Source organism: Emydura macquarii, unplaced genomic scaffold, assembly GCF_026122565.2.
Source record: "Emydura macquarii macquarii isolate MOO-44397 ecotype Brisbane River unplaced genomic scaffold, CSIRO-AGI_Emac_v2 contig_2636, whole genome shotgun sequence".
NCBI classification, from domain to species: Eukaryota; Metazoa; Chordata; order Testudines; family Chelidae; genus Emydura; species Emydura macquarii.
The window spans coordinates 10,306,075-10,332,133 of record NW_027132773.1 but is presented as its reverse complement, the minus strand read 5'-3'; the positions used below and the strand labels follow the sequence as shown (position 1 = coordinate 10,332,133).

Below are 26,059 nucleotides of genomic sequence, written 5' to 3'. Positions count from 1 at the left end.
CATTTGAAATAAGACAAAATTAACTTATGAAGGATATCATTGGTGAATAATCAGATTCTTTATAATGAGTATTTACAAGAACATTAATTCAAGGAGGTTCCTGTGTATATCTGGCAGACGAAGATTACTCAACAGTAATGCCTTCGGGAGGATTGATTTAAATCACCGAGAGAAAAACACTGATTTAAATCACGTTTCCCACTGATACTTCTTCATATATTTCTTAAACAATGGTGCAAATCTGATCACTAAAACATGTTAATTTACAACTCAATACAGCATTTTACAACATCTAGGAGGGTATATTTTGTGTAATTTTGTAGATAACTTAATTTTTATTACTTTAGGAAATAAAGTACATAATACTGATTACCTGTGTCAAGCTGCAGATGCAGCAGCACTACATGAGGAATGGTAAGAAATAAATCTCACACACAAACATAATAGCACTTATATTTTATCAAATTGAATCTTAAACATTACATAAATGTTTCACATTTGCAGCAGTCTCCTGAGTTGCCAGCTGACAGCTGTCCTTAAACTTTTTTTTTTTAATTTTCAAATTTTATTAACTCTAACAGACAAGTCATCACAACATTAAATGTATGCTGTCCTTAAAACTTCTACAACTAGTTCTCATCTTCCCCACTCCCACTGTCATTTTTATTCATAGACTGAAACAGAAATACAAGATATCCTGCTTTTTCAACTCCCAGTTGATTTTTTAGCTTTGAGTGAATACCACCCAATGAAAATATTCTCTCTCTGCCTGCAGAGGAAGCTACTGCTGTGAAAAATTGGTTTAGCAACTGAAGGAACTCTGTTTCAAGGTGCCTAGCTAATGATTTCCACCAATCCAGGGGAGTGAATTTGTTCAAAACATCATCAGTAAACATCTACTGTTTAAATGGTTCTGCTCCAGCCCTGAAATTTATTACGACTGGCATAATTGAGGACTGATTTTGAGATGCCCATGCCACGGCAGCAGCATCTTGTTCAGAAGTTAGGCCTTACCCTTTATATCTGGGGTCGAGAATGTCCGCAAGAAAATGAGGTGGAGTTAGCGCTTTATCCATTCGCTTCTTTATTGCCTGCAGTTTAATTTTCTTCAATGTCTCTTGAAGTGCCTTTCAAATTTCGACAGCATCAGCAACGCAGCAGCAATTTCTCTGAAGTTTGTTTAAGGCTATGGATATAAGCTTCAGTATACTGAGCATATCCTGTACATGCCTTTTTAATCCAATGTTAGATATTGTGGATGAGATACTTCCATCTATTTTATCACGGTTTTCTTCTCAAAGTTTTATAAGAATAGGCCAGTTCTTAATAAATTGTTCAAAACAATCAACCACAGAATTCCATCGAACATCATGAGGGAGAATTAGTTTGGATCCTCCTGCTCTCTTCAGTGAAGCTGATGCAAAACGGTTGTTATGGAAGTATTTTGCAACTTCAGCCTGTTATAGGTTGTTGATAATCCAAAGCTCATGCATGCACTTTATAATAGACTGAGCCAACTGCACCTCCTATAGCTAAGACAGTCTGACACCTTCTAATATAAAAATCTACAGCTGATTATACCTTTCCCACACTTCAAAATATTTTGGGGCCCTGAAACTTTACTTTAAATGTGAAATGAAAAGTGTTACATGAAAATGTATTTCAATGATCCCAAGAGGAAAAGTATATAGCTATTTAAAAACGCAATTTGAAATTATATGAACACAGTGCAAACAAGCATTAAATAAAAGCTATGGAATCAGAACAATGGACTTTTTATTTCTTTAACCACACTGAGTGACAGGTCAAAAGCCCTTTTATAATAAGCCCTTATTTTCATTCTAAAACGTTTGAGAGAATATTTCTGTACTGAATTTTCTTATGATTAGCTTTAGTGCAATGATGATTCTTTAAGTGAAGTTCTTAAAAATAGTTGCACGGTTTGAAATAAGAAAAGTGGTAAAAAAGTACATAATTAAAATCCAAAATGGGTTAATTTCTAAAATACAAATCTGCTCTAATTTAGGCCCTAACTGAAGAAAGCATTTCTATTCAGGAAAGGACTTAAACATAGTTAACTTTAAGCATGTGCTTAACTTCAAGTAAATGGAGAAAGTTAAGCACATGCTTGAGTATTTTCTTAAATTGGAGTTTTCGGCCTCAATGAGAAGATCCTTTAACAAATGTAACAGGAACTTTATTTATCAACTAAAAAAAGCAACTAAAAGTGGAAAGAGAAAAAAAATCACATGCTGTCTATTACATGGCTAATACACACCATTTTCAACTGTTTCTAACTTTGTCATCTGAGAACCAAGTATTTTCAAACATTACAAAACCACTTCTCATCAGTTTTGAATTTTAAAAGCTAGTTCACCTGAGAAATAAAGTGTGGTGTTTGAGGTATCTGTTTTAGTGAAAGTCTTTTGCATATATATCCTTTTTTTTAAATTGGAGCAAAACTACAAAATAAATATTTGTAAAGAATTTAGTGGGCAGAAGTGTAACCATAACGTTACTCATTTGAAGAGATGCAGAGAAAAGTGATATTTTGTGGAATATTAATGGAGGGTGATTAAGGGAGTTAGAAGGTGGCAGGGTAAATCATTTAGACTCCTTTTGCAGTTTGTCCTGAAGGTCCCTACTCAAGTGTCCAGCAACAGTGGTTCACCCTCATCAATGGCCACTTGTGGTGGCTTAAGAGGGTAGAAAAATATCACCAGGCACTGCAGATAAAGGTCTGAGAGAATGTTTGCTTTATTTAATACCTATAGTGATGGGCAAAAGGAGATAAAGAAGGAAATAACTGTAAAGGAGGGGTAGACCTGGATTGGAACTTTTATTCTGAATTCAACTGTTTTTGGCTTAAATTTCTTCTTGTGAGGATAGGCTATCAATGGACAAGAATCATAATCTTAACTGCAGGCTGATTAATGCAACATCCATAGTTACGGTAATTATTACCCTGACACAGAAATGAGGTCCTCAATTTTGCATGTATAATCAAACCCCCAGTTGAGATGACAATACTGGTATGTGCAGCTATCTCCAGTATACAATGGATCATAAAGAGAAATGGAATATGTAGTGAAGCATCTCACCTTAAAAACAGGAAATCTCCAGCCCCAACAGATTAGAATGCATTTTTATACTGTGAGCTCTGGGATAGTGTGAAGATAGGTTTAGTTTTGGTATAAAGATTATACTGCTTCGCTGTATTTGAGCTCTGTTTGAGCTAATGAAGTTTCTCACTGCAGTAGTATCACTGAGATTTATTAAGGTTGTGAACTATATACATGGTTCTTCTAAGACGGTTCAAAATTTCCTGGTCACCATGATGACAGAATAATCCCAGCTACTGATAGACTCATCTCATTCAATTATACAGGCTTTTATTTTGTGTTCAGATTAAATTTTTCATCCATATTATGGACTGATCGTTATTTTCTGTAGTTTGAGATCAGGGTACTCTTCTCCTATAAAGGTAAAAGTCCCCTACTTTGCAAATGTAAGTAGACCCTGAGGCAGGGCTGAAAAAAATCTGATTTTTACTTTGTTATTTAAATTGCAAGTTTTTCTTTTTAAAAGTAAAAACTGTTTAAAATGAAACATGGATTTGATACGAAATATGTTAAGGCTTAAATTTATTATAATCTCTTAAATCATTTAAATAACAAAAATATGCTGAATCCATTAATCTATCAAAAACTGAGTTAAAAGCTGCTTTTTCCATGTAAAAGAATAAAAAAAAAAGCATATAATTTTTAGATCAAATTTTACAACTATGGCACAATTAGTCATGTTCTGTATTAAGGGCTTCATCCTGTGATGGACACAAGGGCTGTGCTACTGGGGGCAAGAAAATGGCAAAGTCATCACAGGCGTTGGGATCTGGCATCTGACTTGAGGAAACACCATCATGTATCTCATCAGGATCATCCACTGAGCTCATTTGGGTAGGCTCAAACTCCTATTTTATAGCTTCTCCCTCTCTGAGCTTTGATTGGCTCAATTCCAAAGTCATTAATATTTGATCCTACCCACCATGGGAACTTAATTCTACAGTTCATGGAAATAACACTGATCTGCCCTTGCTCGTGGTTGGTTCCAGGCACTTCAAGTAAATGGGCTTGCTCTGTCTCCTTGCATGCGTACGAAGACCAATACTAACAGAAATCCATTAATTTCTCAACTGCTCCCCCCCTCAAAAATAAGAAAAATACTGCAGTGCAAAAGGCATGTGGGTTACACAAGCAAAAGTCTTGGATTGTTAATTTTGTTTTTCTTGGGGTAGGGGAGTTATGCAACAAGGGAGAAGCAGCAGAGTTTGCAACCAGAAAGGAGCAACACTGGTTTTAAAGCAGGACACTGAGAGAAGGAACAACATTCTTCAGAATGTCACCTCTATTGTTAATTTAAACACCTGGGAATTGAAGAAAAAAACCAGCATGGCTGTAAATTATAAAAACAGATCCAATCTGGGATTATTTTCAAGAAACTCCTGTACCTGTGGGTCAAAAAGGAATATGCGCCAAATATAAATAGTGTGACAAAGAGATGCAAGACCTGGTTGTCAGAATGAAACAACATTATGACAAACACTTGTCAAAAGGCAATGACTGAAGACGATGATGGGACATGTCTGAACAATCTGGATCAAAATGTTTGTGTTCAAAATATAATTGGTATGTTAGTTTGTTATGGGAATATTTATCAACTACATTTTTACTGCTAGACTTCTGAAACCATTTCTTCTATTGCTCAATATAATCAAGCATCTTAAATGAAGATTTCCTGTTTAAAAGCAAAGTTTTAGGCATTTATGGATTTTAACATTTAATTTTTTTTTTCAAGCTGTCTGGGGTTGGTATGTTGCAAGAGATAAGGATTTAAATAGATGTTGATAACCCTTATGATTTATTAACTGTTTTCCCTACAAAACTAGGTGTAAAATAAATTATGCCATTTAAACCGTGGTACAAACTTACTGTAAGAGAAATCTTTCATATACAATCTCATTTTCTTGAAAACAATAAATTCAGTAATACTCAACAAACAAGAGCATTTTTTTACCATTCTGTTTTGGATCCATCTTAGACATAAGGGGTTATGACTGTCAATCATCTGCAATGTCTACAACTTCAGAGTCATCTGCTGGCTGGTACGAACAGCAGTGCAGCAACTAAACGTACATTAGACAGTAAATTACCTTTATTTAAAAAAAAAAAAAAAAAGAGAGAACTTTCTAAATCATCCAGTAAAACCATGATGAGTTCATAATCAGGACCAGCAAATTCCAGCAAGACTCCACAGATGAGAAGACTGCTCAGTTCACTTATGCAACAAATTCTCCCTTTTATCTTGTTCAGAAGAAACATTTAATGTACACAGTGCAATCATTACAACCAGACTATACTCCACCTGGCAGAGCAGACATTGCTGGATACAGTGTATGAGAAGGAAATTGAAAAGTGTGCAAAAGAAATGGGAAATTCATTAATCTGAGTCTTGATGATTTGGAGCAATATATACGATGATCCAGTAATACATGCTTCTGTGACAACAGAAGATAGGGTCGTTTATCTTACATAAACAGCTGATACATCAGATGCCCATACAGCAGAATACTTAAAAGCAGCAGTAAAAGCTATAACAATGAACAAAAATTCAAGTGTCAAGTGAGTAATTTTCTGACAAAATGCTGGAAATGCAGCAGACAGGAGAAAAAAATCTTCAAGAAAATAATGAAGCAAAGCTGAAACCCCTAACATATGGGAGTAGTGCTCATTTGATGCATATTTTAGCCAAAGATTTAAGTTCAACTCCATGAATAAAGGTCAATGTTGAAATGGCAATATACTTCTGTAATAGCTTCAGCTTCACTGAAGAGAAGAGGATCTAAACTAATTCTTCCCCAAGACCTACAATGAAATTTAATTGTTGGCTGTTTTGACCTATTTATTAAGAACCAGACTATTCTGATGACAATTTGTGAAGAACTATCACAGTCAGAGTAGTCAACGTCAGACTAAACAGACATGTAGAAGACATGCTGAATATAATGAAACCTATTTCTATAGCCTCGAACAAAATGCAGAAAGATTGCTGCTGTATTGCTGATGCTGTTGAAATCTGGAAAGAAATTCAAGAGACACGAAAGAAAGAAATATCCAACAACAAAGTTAAATTGCAGGCAGTAGAGAAGTGGATGGATCAAGCATTTACTCCACCTCATTTTCTTGCCAATATTCTCAACCCAAAGTTCCAAGGTAGTTGGCTAACTGCTGAAGAAGACACTGCTATGACAGGAGTAACAAATAATCAGCCATCAATCATGCCACCCACAATAGATTTCAGAGCTGAAGGTGAACCATTCAAGCAGTACATGTTTGCTGATGATATTTTAAGGAAAGTCACACCACTGAACTGGTGGAAATAGCTAACTAAGCATCTAGAACCAGAATTTGTTGAAGTGCTAAACCAGCTTTTGACAGCAATAGCCTCTTCTGTAAGTACAGAAGGAATATTTCCTTCATTTAGACTAATTCAAGCAAAGTTAACAAATTTATTGGGAGTGGAAAAAGCAGGAAAACTTGTCTCTTCCAGTCTTTGAATAAAAGTGAGGAGGAGGGGGACAAAATCCACTATTTCTAAAAGTGTAAAAGACTCAGGAGACGGTCCCATTTTCAAGAGACTTACGTGAGTAGGAACTTAAGTTCTAGTCACTTCAGCATATTAGAAAATTTTCCCAGGCTGACCTGAAATAATCAATTTAATTCACTGATTACAGTTAATCCCCATTTAATAAATAATTTAATTGAAAATTTAATTTAATTTAATTGAAAAATGTGAAACATGTTTAGATAAGAGATTACCTATTCAAAACATTTAAGGTTGTTTTGTTTAATAAAAATATATTTTATATGCTGATTTGTGTGTTTAATTAAACTCCAGTTACAATCCTAACGCAACTTGCCACAGATCATGAGCAAAAAACAAATTATCTAGTATGTGAGCAATAATATCATTCACCATTTTCTAATGTACTGATATACCATCATAATAATCTGAAAATATCAAGCAATATAATTGCTTAAATAAATTAATACAGTTATAGTGTATCCTTCTAGATACTGAATAGATGTACCAAATCTACTGTAAAAACTCTATTTAGTTATAAATAAACATGCTTTAATGGCTAGATGAGAATGCATCTTTCAACAGAAAATAACTGAAGTAACAATAGAAAAGTTGATTTAAAATCGAGGCTACTTGATTTAAATCAATCCACCTTGCCTGGAATAATATCAATTCTCTAATAGAACACGCCTATTTGATGGTTTTAAATTTATACTTCACATGATCTTTTTCTAGATATTTCCTTCATTACATATATCCCCATGGATCACCATGGTTGTGGATTACAAGTGAAAAATGAAGCAGGCAAAAGAAACAGACCAAGTGGCAGACATTTTATGCCAAAGCAGATAAATTGCTTTGAAAACTTTTCAAATTTTTATACAGTGTGTGAGAAAAAGGCAAACACAGTGGATTTCTCCTGGCTGGAGGGCAGACTGATTAACAGAGTCTCTTTTCAGCAGCTGATTCAAGACTGTCCCAAAGAGAAGAAATTTATTTTGTAGATTAAAACTACTCAGTTTGAGATAAAACTCTGTTTCTGCAGTGGCAGAGCAATGTGTAGAAAGACAAACACCAAGACTTGGATGCTTCAGTTTTGGTCCATGTTGCTATCTAAGGCTCTGGAGATACTAGGAGAACTTTATTCCACAACATGGACTTTGGATTATGTCCTTCCAGGCAGAAGGTGGCTCTGGGGAGTTCTTGGTCCACCATAAATAAAATATACAGTGGAAATTGATGACTATCAGACCAATGTCAACCTATCTGAAGTCTTCCTTTCTAGCATAACATGATTGAGACAACTCAATATCTGATGCCTCTAATTTCCTGGACTCTTAGGTTCAGTCCTACGTATTATTTTTGAGGGAGGATCACATTTAAAAGGTATGTTTATAGTAAAAAATGGTAGTAATATTGGAGAAATAACAGGGCCCCAGGGAATGCAATTTAAATGTTCATTGTCTCCAGGCAACAAATGAACATTAATTGTCCATGTCAATATCAGATTTATCAGTGTTTATTAATACAGTTGATAAGGTGTTACTGACTTGCCTGTAGACCCTAGTGTGAGGAGGAATGCAACCACTTGAGGGCAATTCCACTTCTTAGATATTCCAGGGATAATACTGAGCAAAGGTTCTTCTGCCCCAAATTCTATGCATGTGTATGGGAGATCACAGGAGGTACTTAAAAATAGGAGACATGGGTTGCAGTGTTACCAAAACAAAACATACTACCTTCACCTCCTTGCTGAGGGAGGCTAAATGAGCATGATGAATGGGGACAAAATGACCACAAAGACATATATACTGGTGGGTCCATGTTCCAAGCCGTAGGACAAACTTTCACTTTCAAGTCTTTTAAAGTAAGTATGCATTCAACCAAACTAGGGCAAAAAATCCTATGTGGAAGACCATGACAACCAAAGTCCCTATCTGTACAAATGAAAAGGATCCATCAACTAACCAGGTAAAACCCAAGTCCTCTGACTTTCTGGAAAAAAGTAATAATGTTAACTGTTCATCAAAATATTTTCTGAGGGGTTACTGACTGAGAGGTTTAAGAGGGATTACTTCTGACTGATAACCTTAGGCAATGTTTTATTATAAGCACCCTTAGTGATTGGAAGTACATGCATTTTATCATGTAAAAATATACCAGTTCCCACCAGGAAAATTAGCCTGCACTTAAATAATGGGTACTTCAACTAACCAGTGCTTCCAATATGCTTGATACTGAAAATGAATAAACATGAATATGATTTATCCTGTACACTTTCAAAAGCACAGCCTAACTAAATGAACAGAACCAGAGAAAGAATTCAGCAAAGTGACAGGCTTGGCTATTACAGCATAGAGTCCCCCACCCCCACGCCCCTTTTTTTTTTTAAACTTTCAGACAGCATTTATAAGGAAACATTTCATATTCAGTCTTAAAAGTCAAACACTGCATCCTAGATTTTTAAAAGTAAAACAGATGAGCAACTTCTTATGAAAGAGAAACATGAATTCACATTGTTCAATTTAATACATTTTATGCAAAAGAATTTATGATAATCTTGTCTGCTTGGCAGGTAATTAAGCATGGGATCCTAAAGACCCTTGGTCAAATCATCTTAAAAATTTATTTAAGATAAGAGATTCCCTCACAAAGTTAAAAAACAGCTTATTTCTGTAATCACAAAGGCTAAGTTCCAAAACCAAGAGAAATCAGGCAAAACTGCCATAAAAAATAAACAGAAGAAAAATTGATAAGCCTTGATAAATAGTACAACAGTTTCCATAACTCCACTTGCTGGTAATGGAAAGTAATCTCTTGTTGAATTTGGTGTAGGCCACTGGAAATACAAATAGCGGAAATTCTTTTAAGATCTCTCCCATGATCTCTTCTATGCTGAAGGGTGTCTCTGCAGTGTTCTATAAAAAATATATGCATTGTTAATTAAAAACTTTTTTTTTTTTTTTTTTTTTGCCTTTATGGTTGTGAAATAAGTTTCCAAATGTGAACCAATTCAGTGCTATCTCCCCAAGCCTGCAAGAAAGGCCTGTGTACACTTAAAAGTTAGGTCAACAGCTACATGGATCAGGGGTGTGAAACAACACACCTCTGAGCCCTGTCATGCTGAACTAACACCCAGTCAACTTTGTCAATGGAAGAATGCACCCACTGACCTAGCTACCATTGCTCGGGAATATGATATTCCTACACCAATGGGAAAACCCCCTCCGTTAACGTGGGTTGAGTCTACATTATGGGATAATGCCAGCATAACTACAGCAGCCTAGCTAGACCAGCATAGTCTCCATAGCATACCATAGATATATTCAAAGACGGAGACATTAGCACTGAGTTTTAAATTGACTCTTCCATCTTAATGAGTTATCAATTTAATGATGACTATTTCAGAGTTCATCTACACTAATAAGAAAACTAGTGGACTCAGCCAAATTGCATCTATCACACTTTCTGCAGTGGTGTTGCATTACCCCATGCTCTTAGAAGGAATGGAAACTCTGTTGAAGGAGGATTTTAAAAAAAGAGTGTGAAATAAAGCTTATTTTATTTAAAACTACACATAAAATGAACTGTTGGGTAAATTACCTTTAAATATTTTCATACATTTTGAATGATTTATTTTAAAAAATCCCAAAGACTTCTCAAAATTTCCCACAGAATATTGAAGGTAGATTCTGCAGAATTTATAATTTTCCATATACATCAAAGTGTCCTTGTAACAACTATAGTGCTCTGTAACCAGACATATCCTGAGTAAAAATTACTTACTGCCTTTCTAAAACAAATGAACAGAAACGTATTGATCTACAAGTCAGAAGGAATATGAAGACACACTTATGATATACATGGATACCACAATAACCATTGCCCTATAAACACAGATCATGAAGATTCCATATAAATATTAGGTTAATATTCAACTAACAAGTTTCAATGTTTATAGTCTTAGACTAATGGAATACAATCCTAATATATTGTGCCTGGAAATGTTCAAGTAGTAAATAAAATTACAGCTCTGACAACATTTGAAAAATTTCTGAAATTTATAATGAAGCAGCTATCTATTAAAGATATCCCCATATAAAAGGAAAAATGGGTGACTACATTTCTTTATAATGTCTGAAGGGTTTTGTTTGTTACTTTTAAAACCATTTGGGTGTAGGAATTTTTTGGGGTTTTCTGTTTTATCACACACACAGGAAATTCAATCTTGTCACAGTGTTTTTCCTGGAAGACTATGTACAACTGGATAACTTTTAAGATAACATTACAAATACCAAATGAGCGAAACCTGATTCACTGAAAAGGGAAAAACTTGTATTCAGGCTGTTCAAAAATCTTTGTGAAGTGTACTAACAAAAACAAACAATTGAGAGGAAAGATACCTTTGTTAAAGATTTAACACTCTGATCTCTTTAAGTAAAGAACTGTGGAAGCTCCCAATCCACTTCCACAGTCTCCTCCAAGGAGAACATTACTAAGAACAAGAAAGAGAAAACTTGTGTTTCATTGTATTTCTAAGGTAAAAGACAAGTGGAAAAAGAATTTGAAAAACATTTTTCAAGGCTCCTTTATACTTCATAAAGCAACCAAAGAGCACATACTAACTTTCCGATTTTTAGGCCCCCAAATATAACTTCACAGTAATTAGTACAAGATTAGTTAAAATACTTCATATCCCAACAAAATAAAATTCCAATAAATTTTAGTCAGTGATATTGATTTGTCATTCCAGCTTAAAATCATACAATTTAATTATTGTTGCCAAGGTTATGCTTAGATACGAAGGACGGGGGAGGTAAGGATTTACCCCACTCTTCCTCCTTATAGTAAGCATGACCTCTTTTAGGGTTTGTCTGCACTACAGCAGCACAGCCACAGCACTGCAGCAGTAGTGTAGACATTTTCTACATCAGAAGGGATTCACCTCTCTGAGAGGCAGTAGCTAGGTCAATGGAAGAATTCTTCAGTCGACCTAGCCGCATCTACAAAGGCTGGAGGGGAGGCGGGAAGGCGGGCCTTGGGTTAACCTAATTACGTCTCACAGAGCATGACATTTTCCACAGCTGTGACCAATGTAGTAAAATAATCTAAGTTTTAGGTGTAGACCAGGCATCAGATAGTACCACTTTGATAAAATAGATGTCTTTCCCTTAAAAACTAAATCCCCTTAAGAAACAGTTTTGTTAAAGCCAAATATGTTAATGATAATGTGGAATGATGTTATAGGTGTACAAAAATTAGTTTAATTAATCCTCTAGGCCCTTTTTAGATTTATTGAATATCAACTCAACAGTATAAAAGTCCTAAAAAACTATAAGAACACTGAAATAACTGGTAAAGTTCTGTTGACTTATGTCATTTTTATCTTTAAAGTGACACTGCATAGAATATCACAGACATAAACCCATAGTCCAACCAGATTATTAGAAGGTAAAATAATTCAATAATGCAATGTTATGATTAAGAGTTTACACAAAAAAGTTAGGAAATACAAAGTTTTAGTCCCTTCCAGGACTCACATTCAACCCACTTATACACACTATATAACTTCATTTCATGTTGCATATGCATTACCTGAGCTATTTCTGACTACTTACATAATTGCATATGTGCATAAATCTATGTTACTGTTTATTTCAATGTGCACATAACCAAGTATATGTATAAGCTAACAAAACAAGGCCCTCAAATGCTGCAACTGAATCTGTTAGATAGATAGATAGATAGATAGTGTATATATCTATCTCCTATCAGGAGTCATATTACAAGTAAGAAAAGTGTCATACCTTGTATGAGAGTTACACTAATTCCCATTTCTCAAACTCAATAAACTCATTCCTCACTGAGTACTATATATCCAAGATTGAACTTCTAAAAAGAAAAAGTTCAAAGGAAAAAAAGTGTGTGAAATTTGGTTTTTAGATCAATAAGTTAAATGGAAAAATCCCAAAATGGTAAGAGCCCAAAGGCTAATATTTTCAGAAAGTTCTAAGAACCTAGAAAACAGCATAAAATAACTGTTTTTCAACCTTAACTTAGACTGGGCTGCTATATCTGGCATAATATTTTGCACTGTGGCATAAAATTTTGCAAAATTCCAGCCATGAGTTTTCAAATTTTAACTTAAATATAAAGTATTATTGCTGCAATTAATAATCTTATACTTAACATTAAGCGGGTTGTTTTTTTTAAATGTCAAGCTGCACTGGATCCTCCATCCCAGTTAATTCCTATTAAGAGTTTAACACTTTCATTTTAAAACAGTAAACTCTTCGGGAGCAGGGGCTGTCGTTTATTATATCTGCACAATGGCACCCAGCCTGGTTCTGGCTTTTGAGCACTATTGTAATATAAATATTAATGAAAATCTATGTGAAGCACAAAACACCTGTATTCCAATAAGCAATGCAGCAGTACAGAAATTAAACTCACATATTAACTGTCTGGGTAGTGTTCATTTATATTCTAAAAGAAGCTTCCTTACCAACTACACTAATACCACATCAGAATATTAAACACAAAAGAGTTACCTTATTTTTCACTATTTATTTCTGTATTTCCTAGTTTTATAGCATTTGTAGTACAAACACTACAGAGAATTTTAAAGTCCATGAAAATTACTCCAATTTTAAATAAGCATAAAGTACTATTATTATTTGTGTTAATATTATGGACTGTGAAATGCAAAGATTACATTTAAATCTGTGGCCTCTTCTATTTGACAACATTCTTTTTAATAGATGTCAAGGGGAAAAAATACAGGACACTTGCTGACCACATTCCTTCCAAAACCCAAGAGGTGAAAAATCTCACTGATTTACGGGCCGAATTTTCCTCTCACTATCAGTTTTATGCCAGCGTAACTCCCATGACAAATTACTCCTGATTTTCCCCAGCATAAAGGCAATCAGAACCAGGCTAAGTCCTAAGTGCCTCCCTTTAACTTTACCACAACTTTCAAGTTTTCATGTAGTTCTTGGTGCCTGAATGCAATGTGCCGATGACAGCGTGATGCCAATACAGAAAGCCTGTATCCAGACATTTTATTACACAAGTGATCTAGATGAGGTTTTGACCGACCCGAACGGGAGCAACGTTTCGCTTCCTGCACGGGGCCGCAGGACACACGCGATTTTAACAGAGCTCGGTCCGCGCCTATCTCGGTTACCTACAGTCGGGATTTGTTTTGGTGCTTGGTCTGTGTGTAACAAAAGCTTTTCCCGGATGCTAGCGGCCCAGCTGGGAGGGAGGGGGAAGAAGTGTTCAGGAACAGGCTCAGTCAGGGCACAGGCCGGGTCTCTTCCGGGGACTCGGGAGCTCAGTTACTCCAGCCACTGGCCCCCTTTGTTTCTCCCTTGCCCCTAGGAGATAGGCAGCCAGCCGGGTAAGAGCTCAACGCACCCGACCTCAGCGCCTACAGGACAACAACGGCCTGTCACGTTCGGGTTTAAACCCTTGATCCGACCTCGGCTCGTGTCAGTCTCCTCGCCCCCGCCCCGCAGCGGGCCGGTCACCAATCCACGCCCGCTGCCCCGGCGAGGGGGGAGTGGAGAGACCGTAACTCTCCGGCGGGCTCCGAGTTGAAGGGAAGGCCCCGCGGAGCCGGGCTGCCGCGGCCTCCTCCAAGGCGGGACGGGGGAGTCTCGCCGCCACCCCAGCGGGAGAGCCGCCGCCTCAAACTACTTTCACTTGTCACTGGGAGCTCAGCCCCGGAAGGCCTCCCCCGCCTGCGCCCCCTTTCCGAGAACCAGCGTCCGGGGGACACGAGGCCGCCCGAGCTCTCCCTGGGGAGGGACCCTCAGGCGCCCCCAGGCCCGCCGCCCCCTGGGCATACCTGGCGCCAAGGATCGGAGGCTCCGGCCGTAGAGGCCCCGCGTCCCCACAAGGCTCGGTCACTGTTACGCCGCCAACTTCCCCAACATGGAGGCTCCGGCTCCGGCTCCCTGCGCCGCCGCTTCGGGGCTTCCGGGAGCCGCCGCGGTCGCTTCTCCGGGGCTGAGGGGCCCGGAACGTGTCCCCGGCCGAAAGGCTTCCGCGAGGGGAGGGAAGGGGCGGGCTCGGAGCGCGCTGCGCCACCGCCGCCTGCTCCGCTCCCGAGGCTGCCTGGCTCCTCAGCGGCTCCCCGGCCACATGTCCGTGCGCGGCAGGGCAGCGACTGCGCAGCGCCCACGGAAGCCGCGCGGCGGCGCTGCCCAACCGCCTTTTGCGACAGAGGAACAGCGTGGCGGCGGGCGGCGCAACCTGACAACGAGACGCCTCCAAACCGGCCCGCGCGTGTCGCCTACAAGGGCATTGTGGGAAAGATCCTCCAGCTCTTCTGAGTCCGGGCGGGGGCGGCCGCCCTGCTGCTGTTGCTGTGGAAGGGCAAGGCCACCGCAGAGGGCCAATGGGATGAAGCGCCTCCCCCCCCGCCCGCAAGGGAGGCGCGGGCGTTGCGGGGGCTCGCCTCGTGCAGAGCCTGGGCTGGGTCCTGCTGTGCCCCGTCCCGCGCTGCGGCGGGCTTGGTGGTGACAAGGGGGCGGGGCGTTTCCCCCTTTGTCGCGGCAGCTCTGCCGCCTGCGGTGGTTGGCGGGGCCCGGCCAGCAGCTGCTCCGTGCGGGCGCGCAAAGCCGTTGTGGGCTGTGCGGCACGTGCAGGGCCGGCGTCCTCGCCGCACGCTGGTAAACAAACAGCAGGTGGCGTTGGCTGGTTCCCCGCCTGTGGGACCGGGCAGCGTCATCAACGGCTGGAGGGGCGCGATGACAAACCGGGTTGGGCAGGGCACAGGTTTACACAGCACTTCCACGGGAGACCCCTTGTGAGCGTCTGCTCTGCCCTCCGGTAGGACACAGGCCATGGAGCTTCCCCCGCCAAGGATTCCTGGTGCAGAGCTTTTAGAAAACAGCTAGGCTTGATTTAAAACCTGTCAGCGATGCAGAATCCACCGCAAGCCTTGGCCAATGGTTCCAGTGGTTAATGACTCTGCCTTAAAATCATATGCCCTTTTTCGCTGTGTCACCAGTTATTTCTCATACCTTTGCCTGCTAAAGTGAAGAGTCCATCATTAAATATTTCTTTCCCAAGCCCGTGCTTACAGACTTCAATCAAGTCATCCTAAACCTTTATTTGTTAAACTAAATAGAATGCCCTCTCTGAGTTTATCACTACAAGGCATATTTTCTATTCCTTTAATCGTTCTTGTGGCTCTTCACTGAACCCTCTCCAATTTATCAACATCCTTCTTAAATTGTGGCCACCAGAACTGGACGTAGTATTCCAGCAGTGGTTGCACCAGTACCAAATACAGAGGTAAAATAACCAGTGCGCTACTTGAGATTCATTCACCTGTTTATGTATCTCCAGATCCCATCAGCTCTTTTGGTTGTCACAGCCTCACACTGAGGACTCGCGTTCAGCTGATTACCCACCACTTATGGCCTACGTTCTATGTTCCAGTCTAGGGGGGAGGTGAAGAGCCCCTGGAGTTGCAGGAGGAACAGAGACATAAGGGGCAGATGAGGGATTGGGACAGAATTAGTGTGAGGACTGGGGTGGGTCATAATGAATTAGTGGATAGAGGAATGGTCAGATTTGGAATCGGGGGGCACAACATTTATTAAATACAATTTTGGGGTTTGGGGAGAACATAGAAGCTCCGCACCATCAGGCAGCATTTTCCATAACTGTGTAATGTGAACCCAGTTGAGGCTTCCAGCAAGAGGAAAAATCTCATTCTAAAATCTCAGGATTTGGGGCTAATTTCATGATTTTTTGGTTTCTGAATTTTGGGGTTGGTAATCGTTGTTGATGGAAACCACAGGCTGCCCTGAATCAAGATGGCTACCATTTCCATAAAATCCTTTGTGGAGGAGGTGAGACTGTCTTTAGTAAAGATGGCAACTGTCTCCCATTGTTCCCAAAGGGTTGAAGTATGACCACCCTCAGATAACCTGGTGACTAGTTTGACCACTCATTCCTTATCTTAAGGTGTATTGAAATGTAATAAAACTGATAAGTATCATTTTAAACACTAAATTGAAGCTTATACTAATTGTATTGTATTCTTGAAGGCAGTAGAAATGTACCCTACGAGAGAAAAATACATGATGTGCTAAGGAAAATGGTGTTTTCCTAAAATGTGCTTTAAAATAAAGCATTGTCTCTTATTTTTCATGTGATTTCCCTTATTTCCATCCAACAAAGGTGGTCACCATAATTTGGTGACATCTCTGATCTCTGTGTGGGGACAGTAAGGAGACAAGATGGAGTATGTGAAGCTGTAGAGAATAGGACTGGTGTCAGGTGGAACAGGGAAGCACATGGTAGGAGCAAGTAACAAAGGAAATGTGGAGGGAAGCAGTCTGAGAGAATGTGGAGAGGAGAGTTGGATGAAAAATTCTAGTTTGGAAATTGTTCAATGAAAAATGGACACATTTTTCAACAAGCTCTACTGGAAAAGAGCAGAAGTAGATAATCTGGGAGCAAGGGAACATCAGTATTGCCAACCCCAAATATTCAAATATCATCAGTCAGGCCCACCAAAATCATGAGATTGGCTTAAAATATTTGTGAGCGTTTTTTTTTTTTTTTTAAATGAAGTTTGGATTCTTTTTATTTGCCTTCTAGTTTTTGAGCCTTTAAGTTGCATTCAGGTTACATTTTCAAGCTTTTCTATGAGGGCTAGAAACCTAATGGAAGCTGAGATTCTCACCTAGTCATTTGTCTCCAAGAGCTATGGTTTTATGTCAAAAACATCTTGAGACTTGAGATAAAATTGCAATAGTTGGCTACACTGGAATGTGGAGGTGAGGCAGGGAAACTGAAAGACACAGATAAGGAGATAACGGGAATAAGGAAATATTAAAAGGACAAGAAGATGGGGGGATCAGGGAGTGTGAATGGAAATGGTAGTATGGGGATCAGGGAGAGAAATGGGGGCAGGATATGAGGCAGGACAGGATGGGAGACTGAGGAGGGCAGGAAGGGGACATGAGGATAGTGGAGGCTGAAGAACATAGGAAAGGGGCAGGATAATGCTAAAGGATGGAGATGGAGAAGGACAAAATGGAAACCTTTCCCACCCCAGAGGTTAGGATTGTTTAAAGTCACCGAGCAGTTGAGACTGAAGGGATGGGGAGGCATGCCTTTTTGTCTGTGCATTTAAACTTGAATTATCAACCAAATTTATCACACCCAAATTGGGGTGGAGCTTTCCCAGAAGATTAACAAAAACTAGGAAACTGACCAAAACCAACACAATTTATTATTACTTTTTAAATGTCATGATTTAGGGGATTTGAATAATGATTTTTGGACTCTTGAGGCTGGCAGTATTGCACAGCATCTTTTAGGAAGATACAGAAAAATGTTTCAGAATACTGGGTAGTCCTTCCTAGAATGACAGTTGTGGAGTTGAGTGATGTTGACCACCAATATATCCATCAACCAGTGAACCAAGGGGCCATTCATGAATGATTTTTTTCATTCTCCAATTTTTGCTACTTATTTAAGCAATGAACAATTAATCTGGTTTTGCTGTTGGCATTTCTAATAGCCCTGAATGTCTTCAATTTCAAAATAATTTAATGTATTGGCAATGAACACTTTCAGGTTCAGCTTTGGTTTTAAATTTTAATTTTTAAATGTTAGACAAAAATTGAAACTCACTCTATATAATGTTATGTTTATAGATATAGATATAAAGATCTGAGGCCCATTTCTCCAGGCACTTGTGTCAGCATTGCTTTTTAGACAGTTTTTAAGACTTAAAAGTTGTTTGCAAACCTGCATGAGTAACCAAATAAATAGTCCTAGATTGTGTACTTTATATTCCAACACACCTTGCACCGCACTAGTCAAATTTTATTAGAGTTACAACATTTTCATAAGCTCCTCCTTTCATAAATCCTTTGGTTGATTAAGAGAATATGGGATTTCATCTTTGTGCAGTGTCTTTGCTTGCATATTTCATAATTTTAGTTACTCAAACTTATCAGTACTGTATATGTATTTGATGAACAAAAATAAGTAGAGTTGCTAAGTCCAAATCAACACATATTCAAATTATGATGAACATGAGTCTTCTTATGTTTGGGGTGGGCTAAAAGCTGTATACAAGAGTTTTGGTTAAAACCTGTGCAAAATATATTCCAAGACTAGCCCCATTTCAATGAACTGGTTTCTTCAGTTCTTGCAGATATTTTGATATGTTCTAAGGGTTATGATTAAAATGTTTAGTTGTAAATTGACAATTTTTCTGTCTGCTTTGTCTCAGTGCTTTGTAAAAGCCCTCTCCAATCTCACCCAATTTTTTTTTGGTCTTATTTACCAAAAAAAAAAAAAAAAAAAAAGACTTTTTGTCAGCAGAAGCATTTTATTTTTAGTTTTTCTTTGTGACTTATAAAAACACACTAGAAGATGCTCTGCCACTACTTTGAGTGCCTTGACATTGTTTACAACAACAGTACAATAAAAAAACAAAATCCAGTAGCAAAACCCTGGGAAAGCATCTGCAAACCTTCAACTCCAGTAGAACCAAATGGATAGGACTTCCCCACCTAAATTACATCCCTCATGAACCGTTGCTTCTCTCAGTTTCCAACCTCTTCACTGCCCTTGGGAAAAAAAGGGCCTTTTCTGGTCTCTGAAATTGCTTGCGTATGTACTACAGATATAAACAAGCCAAGGAAAAAATATTAAGAGAAGTGGTAAGGAAAACAAAGATCTGTATTAAATATATACAGAGGAGCATCTGAAAGTACTGCCACCACCAATTCATCCTATAAGCTAAGTTGTGTCCAGGAATTAGATCTCTTATTTCCATTAAGAAACCAAAACTTCCAAGGAAAGATTTCTGTTTTAAGTGTGATCTACTATTTATCTCTTTTTCCAGAATACTGTTATTCCTATTATTAATCTCTTAATATTTCATCCCCACATAGCAGTGACAATTTTTCTCTAGCTGGGAGGATGAAAGGCCAGACTCCTATCTGGTCCATCCCTTTTGTGCTGCAAATGAATCCAGCCCTACCCCTCCCTGACTCCACTGGTCAGAGGCAACACAAGCATTCACTTCTAGGCCTCTGTAGGCCCTGCTGTGTCTCGATAGACACATTTCAACCCCTGAGCCCTCTGAGCGTCCCTATGGAGTGTCCAGCCCCTCATCCACTGAACACTCTCAAAGGAACACCCCAGCTTTCCAGTTACACCTTGGATCACTGCTCTGCTTAACTCACAGCCCTTAGATATGTTTATAATGAAATCAAGTATAAGACTATTTCACAAAGTATAGAGATTTCAGTAATAGCAAGTGGAAATATTGGAAACAAATGGTTACATATAAAATAAAATCATAACACATTCTAGCACCTAGACTTAACTAGTTACTGTCATGTCTCATAAAAAGCAAATCTCATCCAAAGTCCTTCTGGTGTTTTACAGCCAGGCTTGGCTGTGATCTTTTATTCATGAGACAAGTCATGCTGTCAGCTTGCCCCATCAGTGAAAAGATCCTGGATGTACCTCTGCAGCTTCGGTTATACTCCCAACAATCCATTGTCTTTACTCATAAATTGGATTCACTCCTGTTGTTTATTTCTTTCTGTAAATTTCCTCTCATGGAGGCTCTGCAGTCTCTTGATTAGCATCAGATTCAGTATGCCAATAGACCTTCATTGTGAAGCAGACAATACACAATGACCAGACGGAGATAAGCAGGTGTTACTTCCCTGCCTCCAGGAGTATGTTTGAAGTTCGCCACCTCCTGGTTACCTGCCTTCAGAACATAATTTTCAGCATAGAAACATAACTTCTTAAATATTACCTGTACATGCATTTTGCAGTGATTTAGATGACCAGTGGGCCATTGGCTCTGTGCAAAGACCTCACATGCCACCCTTTAGTGAACTGTTATGTATATTTCCAACCCAGGAGATCCCTATAAAATTCTATGCACCCCTGTGCCCTCTGCCAGTTGGCACGCAGAGGTCCCTGAGTCACAGAGAGGCACATCAGGGATGGAGAGGAGGAAGAGCTGGAGCGCATTGCACTTCAGGAACTGTTGTAAACCAGTGTAAATTAGAGAGCTTCCAATCCACTCTAATCTGCACTAGGACACAGAGTTAGAGGAAGCCACATTCTGACAGTTTTCACCATCTGTTGTGGTTAGTGGAAGTTGAGCATAGCAGAGTCTGATATAACTGTGCAGTCTGCTGACAACACTATTCCTAGGATCAACCAGGAAGTAATATTCTAGATGCTGGAAAGTCTTTTACTTTCTGCACCCATCCCAAAGATCAAGGGCTGATTTTTCCACTCCATTTGATATAACTCTATTGAAACTACATGTAAGTGGAAAATCAGGCCCCAAGAGTATCAGTTTTATTGATTATTTGGCACTCTCTTACCAACGTTGGTTACCAGCCTGGCAGTGAGATGTATTACAATGGCACCATCAAACTGGACAAATTCTTTTAGAAACTTTAGACAAGAATATTAAATGTTAACACATTTTTCATCATCATTTCAGATAATTAACTTGAGTTTGTAACAGCACTCTAGAATATCATAACTGACCTTTTTCCTCACAAAGCACACCCCCCTCACCAACATCACCACAACCACAGCCCCCAAATCCTCAAACTTATATGAATAATGGGCTAATATTTTAGGTCTGACAGGTTAGTGCCTCTCTGGAACTCACTGCTGCAGGAAATCACCAAGTCAGATATTATGGCTGGGCTTTAAAGGGGGCTAAATGATGTAATGAATGTGAATAACATTTGTAGCACAGATAAAGGTGGCAAATCATCACCCATAGCATGATTTCTTCTGGTGGTCAGGAAGGAACCTTTTCACCCTGTCCACCACAGAAAGGCACAGTTGTCAAGGCCCTTGCATTGTAACCTTTTTAAACCTTCTGAAGCATTAGTTATTGGTCTGAAATAGAACTGTCACATCAGAAACAACAGCCGGCCTCATTCTAGCCCTTAATCCTATACATGAAAATTTTGTGTTGCACAATTTAAATAATTGGGTACTCAACTGTCCAGTTTGCACATGCAAATAACTTGTTTCAAAGTCCCTTCTCTTTCACAAATAGGAAAAGTATAAATATAACATCATTTGTTCTGCCCTACTCTATCCACAAGCACAGATTTCCCAGATGGCAAATCGAAAGGTTAGCTTTGAAATTCACTTAGTCTGTCACTCAATGAGTCACTCTTATTTGGCCATTCAGTCAGGATTATTGTCCGCTGCATTTTTATCCATCACAATCTCCTTCTTACTGTTGTTTAAGAGGACAAATGTTCAGTTTAGCTACAGTGCAGCCCCTTGATTGTTGATCTAAAAAAGTCTGTGTGAGAATTTGCTTTAGCAGTAGGATATTACCTCAAATTAAAAATCTCTCTCTCTGTCTATTTTAGGTACCCATCACTATATATCTAAATGCTAATGGGGCTTCACAGATATAACTGAAAGAAGATTATAGTCTACAAGACCTTTCTTATTGGTGATAATGCATGAGAGGGAAAGAATCCAGCTTGACTGTCAATTTCTTGGGAGAGTTTGCAGGAGATGGCAGTTCTAAAAAGCAATGTTTGCCTTGCATGATGAATAAATTTGATATGGGGTAAATGAAAAACAATAAGGCTGAAGCAAACCCCACAATACTATTTTACAATGTTACTTTTCAGAGGAAATACAACTGCACTTTAGTGGACAATTTTGAATAAGCAATCAGGTCAGCTAAGAGAAGTTTCAGGTTCGAAATATCTAGATTTCCAAGAAGTCCAGCATCAATTCCTGGAAGTCCTTCATTTATTCAAAGAAGACAAACAGTGTGGGAGGCTCTTAGATCAGACCATCAAAAATTAGACTCCCTCTACTCTTTGTGGGTAGCAAAGATCCTTTTATATAATGCTTTTCGTATGATCAGGGGTCTATAGTGTCCTTGGACAACATTTCTTTTTTTTTCTCCCCACCACGCTAGTTAGTGGCTGCATTTCAGTTATGCTGAATGAATATAGTTCTGATTCCGTTAGGATGAAAGGCACTATAGAAATCAAAGATGTCATTAATAACAAGGCTGAATATCATGAAGAAGAAAAGGTTTCCTGTGTTTAGGGCACAGAGGAAACAGGATGAGAGATAATTAGCCATAATTTATGTTGTATAACCATATTGTCTCTTCAGGAAGAAATGGGATGGGTGTCACCCAGTCATGGAGACACCATTCTCCAGTTATTTCAAGAGTCCCCATTAGCACGTTAGTGTTATTCTAGCACTAAGCTATGAGATATTACATTCATTTACAATACGAAAATTACAAGTACTAAAGGAGAAATGCTCGGAGCTTTTAACACTGATGGTCAGAATGTGCATAGTATGCAAACACTGAATTAAAAAGCACTGGTTTCTTTTCCCCCATTTTCATATATTTATCCATTTTATATTTATTTACATTTATAAATATGCACCTTGGCTAGGCCCAACCTTTGATGCTCCAATTCCTTGCTCCTTTGAAAATGTTTTTTGTGTCTGATCACAACTTATGCCTGTTGCAGATTTAGTTGGTTGATTTGGTTAAAACTGGACTGAAATGAAACATGAGTTCATTAATGTTCCTCTTGGGGGCACCAAAGAAAAGCAGTGCTTGAATAGTAGAAAAACAGCAGACTGTGACATTAGCAGAACCTGGACATGTTAGAAAAATTCTGTTTCTCCTGGTGTATAAAGTATAAAAGTGAAAATAATTTACATTTTTCACCCATGACCCCAATGAAAATACTGTTTAAAAATGGCATGCCAGTGTTTGGCCCATACAATAGTTTATTTAAAGAAGTTGTGTTGTTTTTTACATATAAATGCACCCATTTCAGGCTGGGTACTACTTGATTAGTGGTAGATAGGTAGATTTCCACTTACTGTTATATTTTAAAATAATTCAACTGAATAAAGCAGTTATTTTCTAGGCCATGTCTCTATTACAGATATAGTAGAAGTAATAAATTAGGTATGTCCAGGGCTTATAGTGGAGATGATGGAGTTTTGTGCAATAAATCCTTTATGAGGCCAGCTGGATGATAACAGTAGGTGGGACATTAACTACAAACAACTTTTTTTTGTGTGTGTGTGGCATGAGTTATATCAGCTGGAGCCCCTGATTTTCATGTCTGTTTTGGGCCTTGTGGGATGGAATTGCTATAAAAATTAGAATGCAGCAGTCTTCTACATGAACATACTTTTAAAATGCAAATATCCCTTCCTTATCAAACGTACGTCTCTTTTTTACAGTGATGAACCAAAACATAACAGCTTATAGCGGTTTTATGACGTTTTGAACTATTAGTGAAGAATATTGTAACACTGTAATATAATTTAATAATATACCTTTCTTTTGAATCAATATGGCTTTGTTTATCTGAGTGTCTAAAAGCTGATGTGCATTGGATTCTTAAAAATTAGGTTTGTGATCCTTTTTGCTTCTTTATGACTTATAAAGGAGGCCAGAATGGTTTCTTTCTTCTTTTTTTCCTGATTTTTATTTCCTTAAAAATGTTTGGAATGTCAAATTTGGCCTTTTCTGGTTTTGCTGCAGGGATCCCTTTCGCACCTTATCTGAAGGGCTGGGAATGCTGGATCTTTTGCAAAGACACCTTTTTTTCCAGAACGTTATTTAGTCATTGCAGATAAATGGGATTAACAAAAAATGAAGTTTTAAACAGTCCAACTAAAAATCCCTCCCCATCACCACTAATCAACATTCACTCTCTTGACTCCTGTGAAGCCATCGTCACCTGAATTCTCCACTTATTAGAACCTTTACCTCTGTTAGATTTTTTCCTCAATATTTCTTGCTATTGTAATTTCACCAGCTGTGAAACTTTACTTCTACCTCCATCAGTTAGAAATGGCAGGAACTGTAGTGCAAATAGGAGTCATTAGCATTTTAATCACCTTATCATGTAGCCCTGTTCTCAGCCAGGTTACACAATTTGGTAGGTAAGATGCCATGAGCAGTGGCGTACCAAGAGGAGAGGACAGGGGGGCCAGGCCCACGGGTGCCAGCCTGCTGGGGGTGGCCGACCTGGCCTTTCACGACATGCAGGGAGCGCAGGAGGCTCTGAGGGGTGAAGAGCCTCCTGCACACCCCACCTTCACAAAGGGCTGGCCCGGAGCGCACTTACCCACTGCTCCAGCCCTGCACCGGCTTGGATGGGGCGGCCTCCCCCTCGGCCTGGAGGGAGGCCGAGCAGGACCTTCAGGGCACACGGGGGAGGGTGCAGGAGCGGAAGCAGCTGCCCCTCAGCCTCCTGCGCCCCCGCGTGTCGTGAAGGGATGGCCCGGTCCCCCTCCCCATGCCTGGGGGGGTGAGGCTGCCCCATCCAAGCTGGCGCTGGGCTGTGGGGCTGCAGCGGGAGAGGTGGGCGCCACGCGCCGGGTAAGTGCGGGGAATGGGCAGTGCCCCCCTTTCCGCAGGTACAGACCCCCCCCTCCACGGGGCAGCTGTAGAGTGGCGCCAGGACCCCTCCTGCCCTGGCGCAAACGTAGACTTGGTGCCAGGGACCCTCCCTATGCCATTCACCAGGAGTGGCTCCGCTTTCACTGTTGATAGCACTGATGAGGATGCAGAAGTGGTAACAACTGTGAGAGATTCTACTAGAGTATTTCTCTATTTTGTTTAGCTTGTTTGTGTATTTGACAGGCCTGTTTTTGTCTAATCAGTTTGACTGTTTCCCCTGTACAGTCAGTGAATCCGTTTCTTCTGTTGTTTATGTGAGTCTTTGACACAAAATAGAGGGGAATATATAGTTTAAAAAATCCCAAACAACAGGGAAATGTGATTGTTGATGCACAACCACTATCTGGGGGAGCCAGGGGCAGGTGTAATGCCATAAAGTACTTTTAACTTCTATTTCTTTAAATGAATTAGCTTTCAAGTTAAGTAGGCCCCTTTAAATAAGTATATAACAATAATTATAGGGCCAAATCCCAGTCACAATGGGCAAAACTACTAATGATTAGCGTGGAGCCAAAATTTGGCAATAATTTTAGATAAAAAATTGTTAAGGTCACACATTAACATGTTTGTATAGGAGCCCATGTGAGTTACATCAAAGTCAAAAACAATTTTCCTTTTTCTAGACAGTTACGTCTACATTGTATTGTACTTTTATATTCAACTACTTGATAGTGATGATGAACTTTGGATATCAACAAATTTACTGGAGCAAAGCTCGGTTGTATTATTATTGTTCCTTGGCAATAATCCCCAAGCAACTACACAATAATAGCTTTAGAGTCAACAGTGAGGTTGCTAGCTTATGGTCCAGTGCACAGTGAAGTGCTGTTAGCAGTCTAACAAACTAATTTTCCTGGCAGTAATAGCAGATTTAGATGAGGGCATCACTAAAACAAA

General features: G+C 39.2%; 1 protein-coding gene across 5 annotated transcripts in view; it reads right to left on the bottom strand.

Annotated features, from left to right (window-relative positions):
* The window catches only part of SCAF11 (SR-related CTD associated factor 11), a 76,489-nt gene extending 61,669 nt beyond the window's left edge, over positions 1-14,820 (bottom strand). For all 5 annotated transcript variants that reach the window (XM_067564156.1, XM_067564160.1, XM_067564161.1 and 2 more), the window contains exon 1: positions 14,495-14,820. The gene's annotated coding sequence lies outside the window, so the exon portion shown is untranslated. The remainder of the gene's footprint in view (positions 1-14,494) is intronic.
* Between the last annotated feature and the right edge of the window lie 11,239 nt (positions 14,821-26,059).